The following is a 6,491-nucleotide window of genomic DNA, read 5'->3' on the forward strand; positions in this document are numbered from 1 at the left end:
AGGTGCAACGAGTCCTCCTTTTCTCTTCATTATGTCATTAGCGGCAAGGGTGACAGGTTATTTAACTGGGGATTGTGGCCTTGCTTTCTGCCTAGGAAACAGTAAATGGGTTCTTAGCTCCTACACGTGCAGTGAGCCCTGTGGAAGGGTGATATATATAATTATTAAAGTAGCACCTAGAGGCACCAACTGAGAACAAGGCCCCGTTGTGCTAAATGCTGCCCAGGCACATCATGAGATACAGAATTAACTACAAGAAAAGGAGGACTTGTGGCACCTTAGAGACTAACCAATTTATTTGAGCATAAGCTTTTGTGAGCTACAGCTCACTTTTCCACTGAATGCATCTGATGAAGTGAGCTGTAGCTCACGAAAGCTTACACTCAAATAAATTGGTTAGTCTCTAAGGTGCCACAAGTCCTCCTTTTCTCATCATCACTGTCTCTCTACAGCCAGCCATGCAAACACACAGCAAGCCCCATGTTCCATGGTGATGTCTTAACAGGGCAGCTCAGGCCTGCATTGGGATGCCCAAAAAGGCATCAACCTATCCAGACCTGCTGCAGTGATGAGTGGGGTTTATAAGTGAGCCCCAGCCCCACAACATGTCCGACAGTACTAAAAGTCTGAGCCATAACAAAAGCAGCCCCCAAGGGGCTGTCCCATTACCTCGCTCCTGCCTGTGCCTCTGCCCAGCCAGGGCCCATAGCTGCAAATATTAGCAGCAACACAGCCAGCTAGCTCGGCCTCCTGAGAACCAGCTGCAGCCTGGCACTTGGTCTGTTCGAAACAGCGGATCGCAAAGCAACTCTTCCTGGAGGTAAATTACTGTTGCTAGCTCTGCGGCGGGCTTAGCTCCTTTGTGTACAGTCGGAGCCTTAGGAGCCCTGGGGGGGCTGCCTTTGGACCCTCCTCCCCAGTTTGAACCTTTGCTCTCCACCCCCACCCCTCCTTTTTATTTTTTTAAACTCTGCTGTCATCCTTGGTGAAAAGCTATAGCTCAAGCTGATCAGGCATCCTCACTCTGTCCTCCAGCTGGGAGAGGAGGGAAATACTGTGGGGGCTGGGGAACGAGATCTGGGCTAGTCCTTGTCTCTGCCATTACAGCCACCCTGCCTGCCTGCCTCCCTCACTGCAGCAGCATCTCCGGCTCAGGCTCTCCCTCCCCTGCAGCCCAAACAGGCAGCCTGTGCCCCTGTCTCTGCCACATCCACCATGCTGGATATTTTCATCTTAATGTTTTTTGCCATCATCGGCCTGGTGATCCTCTCCTACATCATCTACCTGCTCTAAGAGCCCCAACAGCAGTGCAGGGGAAGGATGAAGCACTGCAGCCAGCCATCCTGCCAGTCAAAGCATCATCCAGGTGAGGATTTGCTGCTGACGGTCACAAGCCATTTTAATTGCTGGGGAATAAGGTGAGGGTTAGTTTTGTTTGCAATGCTCTTGTTTTCAGCCAGCGCTCTCATAGGCTTTCTGATCCAGACATGCTGCTGGCATCACAAAAGCCGTTTCCTGCACAGTAGCTGATGGGGGGGAGGGAGGAAGACACATTTTTGTTTAATCAGGCTGCTTAGAATAGTTAAATAATCTATTATTTTTTCCTCCAGTTTTATCTATCAGTTACTCCCAATCAAATTAAGGGCTTTCCGCTGCCATTAATAACCATGCTGTGTGTGCTAGAGCTTTCTGGTCCCACTGAGAAAGAAGTAAAATATAATGTGAGTTATAGATAAAATAAGTGAGTCTGGTTGCATGCTTTGAATGGAGGCAGATGGGTGTCTTGCAATATCTGGTGCTCTCGCTCATCATTTTAGCAACAGCTCCCACGTTCCCACTTTCACTGCCCAGTTGATAAAAAAATCTGATGCCTTTTGCCACTTGTGTTTCTATATGTGCAGTTTCCCATCCTTAAGCATGTTTGGGGTTTCTGCAGCTCTCAGGCCTGGGTCAGACAAGTATCACCTTTTCCTCAGCAGCAGCAGCCATGCCAGAGCCATCAGAAGAAAGAGTTAACCCTTTGCAAGCAACCCGCTTCCTGAGCAGCTGGAGAGAAGAAAACCCCAGGAAGAGCAGCCATTGGACAGTGCAGATGTCAAGACTTATAAATGCCCTTGACAGAATGTCTGAGCTGTAATGCATCTGAAGAGCAAATACAAAGCGACCTGGCCTCAAGAATGGACAGAGAGAGAGAGCGCGCATGTGTGATAATGAAACCTCACTATGGAGAAGTGTGTTGTTTTGTTTGCCATGCTGGTATTAAGGAAATGTAACTTCATTGTTCCGTGGCCACATAGTTATCCCCCCTTCTTGGGAAAAGTACCTGCTGGTTTTTAGTTTTAGAAAGTATATATATATTTTAATTAAAAAAATTAGAAAACGTTAAAAAAGCAACACAAAATGAGAGCAAAATCTGAATATCACAATAGTATCTTATGCAGACATGTCACCTTTCATTTTAACTGATCACCCACTGCTTATCACTGGGCATTGCTAAAATGCAGCCACTTCTGGGGTGGAGGGTGGCAACTAGCTAGAACACTTCAGGAATGGCAGCAGGAATTTTGGACAAGGACTATAAAGGAAAATCCCTATGCATAAGAAATATACAAGGGACCTTTTGGCCCAATTCATCAAGACAGATGGTGCTGAGCCTGTGTTTGAAAAATGCTTTTAAACACATTTCTGCCACTAATCTGAGTGCCCAGCTTCTATGGAGGGGGGCAACAACCGGAACACAGATTAGCCTCAGAAACTGCTAGATAGCTAGCAACTCGTACTCCAGGCCTATTCGGGGAGAGGTGAATGATACCATGTGCCCATCTGTTTTGCGGGTGGGGGCCCCCATAGCTCCAAATAAAGCCACTGAAAGGTGTGGGTGCTAAATCCCCTCGCTCAATGTGAGTTGTGTATCCAAACCATCTACTGCACCCAGCCAGGAGTTAGATCAATGGGAGGTCAGAGCTTAATTTACCACTGCTTGGAGAGGTTTGAGTGAGAGGCTCTGGGGCCTTTTGGGAAATTTCCCTGTAGGCCAACGTGATCCTGAATCAAGCCACTGCCTCTGTGTATTATTCCCCTTACACAGCCTTCTAGTGTGCAGGACCAGGAGGGGTCTGGAGTGGGGAATGGGTGGGAAAGAGAAAAGAGGCCAAAACACCAGGGCCAAGATTTTAAAAAGTGGGCACTTTTGGTGCCCGTCTTGGACAGTCCATATTCGTGGCCACTTCCACAAAGCTCAACCCACTCCCAGTGCTTGAATTATAGGAAAAAAATGCCTGTGGGCCCTAACCTTTTGTCGACTCAGTAGCAGTGAGCAGTGCAGGCATAGAGCTCTGGCCTGACTGCTGCAGTCATGTTTAATTCTGCCTCACCCTCCAGACACTTTTTATTTTGGACAAATGCAAACAGTTTTCTGGAGTTAAAAATGGAATGAACAACAACATGAAAGGCTCAGTCATCCACTACTGTGTAATAAGCATCACATGTAATGTTTATTTCAGATTTTATTGTATAATGAAAACAACTCTCCTAGAAGGTAAGATTTTTGTATGGCTGGATTCCCCCTGCAGTTAATTCTTGCTGGGAAGCAATACACCCCTGGAAATAGAAGTTTTGTAATGGAAAAAATCTTGATGCATCCTTAACTCACATGACCTAGAATCATAGAATATCAGGGTTGGAAGGGACCTCAGGAGGTCATCTAGGCCAACCCCCTGCTCAAAGCAGGACCAGTCTCCAACTAAATCATCCCAGCCAGGGCTTTGTCAAGCCTGACCTTAAAAATTTCTAAGGAAGGAGATTCCACCACCTCCCTAGGTAATGCATTCCAGTGTTTCACCACCCTCCTAGGGAAAAAGTTTTTCCTAATATCCAACCTAAACCTCCCCCACTGCAACTTGAGACCATTACTCCTCCTCCTGTCATCTGCTACCACTGAGAACAGTCTAGATCCATCCTCTTTGGAACCCCCTTTCAGGTAGTTGAAAGCAGCTATCAAATCCCCCCTCGTTCTTCTCTTCCGCAGACTAAACAATCCCAGTTCCCTCAGCCTCTCCTCATAAGTCATGTGTTCCAGTCCCCTAATCATTTTTGTTGCCTTCCGCTGGACATTTTTCAATTTTTCCACATCCTTCTTGTAGTGTGGGGCCCAAAATGGGACACAGTACTCCAGATGAGGTATCATTATAATTAGGAGGCAATTTACTCTGAATTGTAGTGTTTGTGGCTTATATAAGCACTTTTGGGGTACAAGTGGCAAGGATAATTTGAAATTTGTTGATAAGACTTTCTACAAAAAAAAAATGTTTACATAAAGATGGGAATTATGGTTATCATTGCCAGCTGAGTACTTGACATAGTATAATTTCCTGTCAGTACAAAATTTCCCAAGGGAGAAGTACAGTGCGTATATCTTTGCCTGTAGATCCAAATTGATGTTCTCCAGTGCATCTGCTTCAGCCCAAATTGCATTACACAGCATACCACTGCCAGGGCCCAATTGTGGGTCACAGTCAGGGCTTTAAAAAGGGTGAGAGACCCAAAATGAGGAACCTAACCCTTCTCTCCACCCCCACAAAACAGTTAAAATGGAAACTCTAAATGTTATGGGAAGCAACTCTTGAATATAAATAAAATGTTCAGTAACCTCAGTTTCATGAGTCTGTATTTCTGATGTCAACAATCTAAAGTGATATAGACTGAGAGAGCAGCAAGGAATGTGTGGAATGGCGCTTCAACTGGGTGTAAAACCAGTGACACTAATTATATCCTTCTATAAATGCTTTCTTTCCCCAAAGGACTTTAGCAACCTAACCAACTATGTATAACAATCCCTTCAGCCATATCCCAAATGCAACCAATTTGGCAGTGGAATGTGGCAGCTGTTTAGCAAGCACTGCCAACACTACACAACAGCTGAAGATGGGAAATGACGAATCCCTTATCCAATTGAAACTGCAGGGGGAGTTTTATGTAGGAGGAACGTAATTGCCCAAGATGAAATTTAGCCAGGATATCAGGACTAATATCCCTACTCTTTCAAGAGCTACTGTGTGATCTTTAGGGATCAGAACTGTTGTCTTTTCCTATACAAACAGATTCAGGGTGAACTCTTGATTGCATTGTAGTTAATGGAAATTTTGCCATTGACTTCAATGGGGCCAAGATTTCACAGAGCATTTCTAGGAGTTCAGTGCCCCTTTAACATCATAGGGACACCAGTTCAGTACTGACTTAGAAGAAAAAGTACCAACTCCTGAATTGTCATCATCACCAATTCCTTTAGCACACTGGGTTTTCCTCAGTCTCCCATTTGATTATTGACTTAATTAGTGTAATGATGCTTAATAATGCCCCTTCCCCTACTCTGTGTCTGTCTTGTCTATTTAGATTGTAAGTTCTCTGGTGGCAGGGCCACCTACTGCTATGTGTTTGTACAGTGCCTAGCACAATAGGGTCCATTCTTGGTAGGCCTGAAGGCACTACCCTAATAAACATGGTTAGTAATAAGAAATTTGGGAGATCTAATGGGATCCTGACACAAGACTGTCTGGCTGCAAAGCTGGCTGTGCTGTGCTGTTTTTCAGTTTAAACAAATCTGTTTGGGAAGTCCTGTTTCAGGACAAGAGGTGTGAACTTCAGTTGTTTGCAAAGGAAAATCTCCTTCCTGAAGAAAGGGCTGGAGCACCAAGAAATTGAAACTAATGCCAAACACTCACTGAGCTATTGTATCTATTAAAAAACAATCACCAATCATTATAATACAGAGACCACTGTAACATTTCAAGCTGGCACACCCATAAACTTAAATTCCTTGAAGATTTGCTAAGAGAAAGGACTAATATTGATAAAGTCAGTATTTCTTATCATATGTTGCTATTAAATCAAAGGGCCCCACTTTCTTGCATAGCTGCACTCTTACGACATTCTTTGTGAGTTGCTGCAATTTATTGCTGTTGTGTCTTCACTCATGGGTCTGGTTCAGTCATGGGTCATAGAACTGGCATATACTGGCGTAAGACCTACAACATGTTTGTGTTGTCTCATTTATAATTGAATCTTTTTCACTATACTACAGAACAAAGTTTCATAATGACTTTACAGATCCTTCCCATTATTCTATATTTTATTTTAAAATAGGTCAATAATAATTACACATAAAAGTGAGAGACAGATAGAACAAAAATGTGTTTTAAAATATTGTTGAAAATCCAGAACATGGATTTTAAAAACAATATTAACATACCAGTATGTTTCATATTTTGTTTTTAAATTAACGGTTTCATCTCTGACATCTGTTGGTGCACAGGTAAGTTTCTAGCTGAATGTTAGCAAAAAATTTACCTTCCACTCCCACCCCCACCCATACATGCAGCCAAATTCTATCCTTGGATATGTTTCAAAAAAAAAAAAATCTTTTTAAATAGAAAGTATCAGGAGTTATCAGCTCATTTCCATTGAAATCAATTGGGTGCAGATTTTCAGCTGGT

At 43.7% G+C, this 6,491-nt stretch overlaps 1 long non-coding RNA gene across 2 annotated transcripts; it reads left to right on the forward strand.

Annotated features, from left to right (window-relative positions):
* Window positions 1-753: 753 nt before the first annotated feature.
* LOC311513714 lies at window positions 754-4,652 on the forward strand. Of its 2 annotated transcripts, none has more exons than XR_014709772.1 (2): window positions 754-1,366; window positions 1,977-4,652. It is a non-coding gene; the product is annotated as an uncharacterized lncRNA (long non-coding RNA). The 2 variants fall into 2 exon arrangements; XR_014709773.1 differs by having other exon boundaries at window positions 1,980-4,652.
* The last annotated feature ends 1,839 nt before the right edge of the window (window positions 4,653-6,491 follow it).

The sequence above is a fragment of the Lepidochelys olivacea genome (assembly GCF_965140295.1).
Source record: "Lepidochelys olivacea isolate rLepOli2 genome assembly, chromosome: 27".
NCBI classification, from domain to species: Eukaryota; Metazoa; Chordata; order Testudines; family Cheloniidae; genus Lepidochelys; species Lepidochelys olivacea.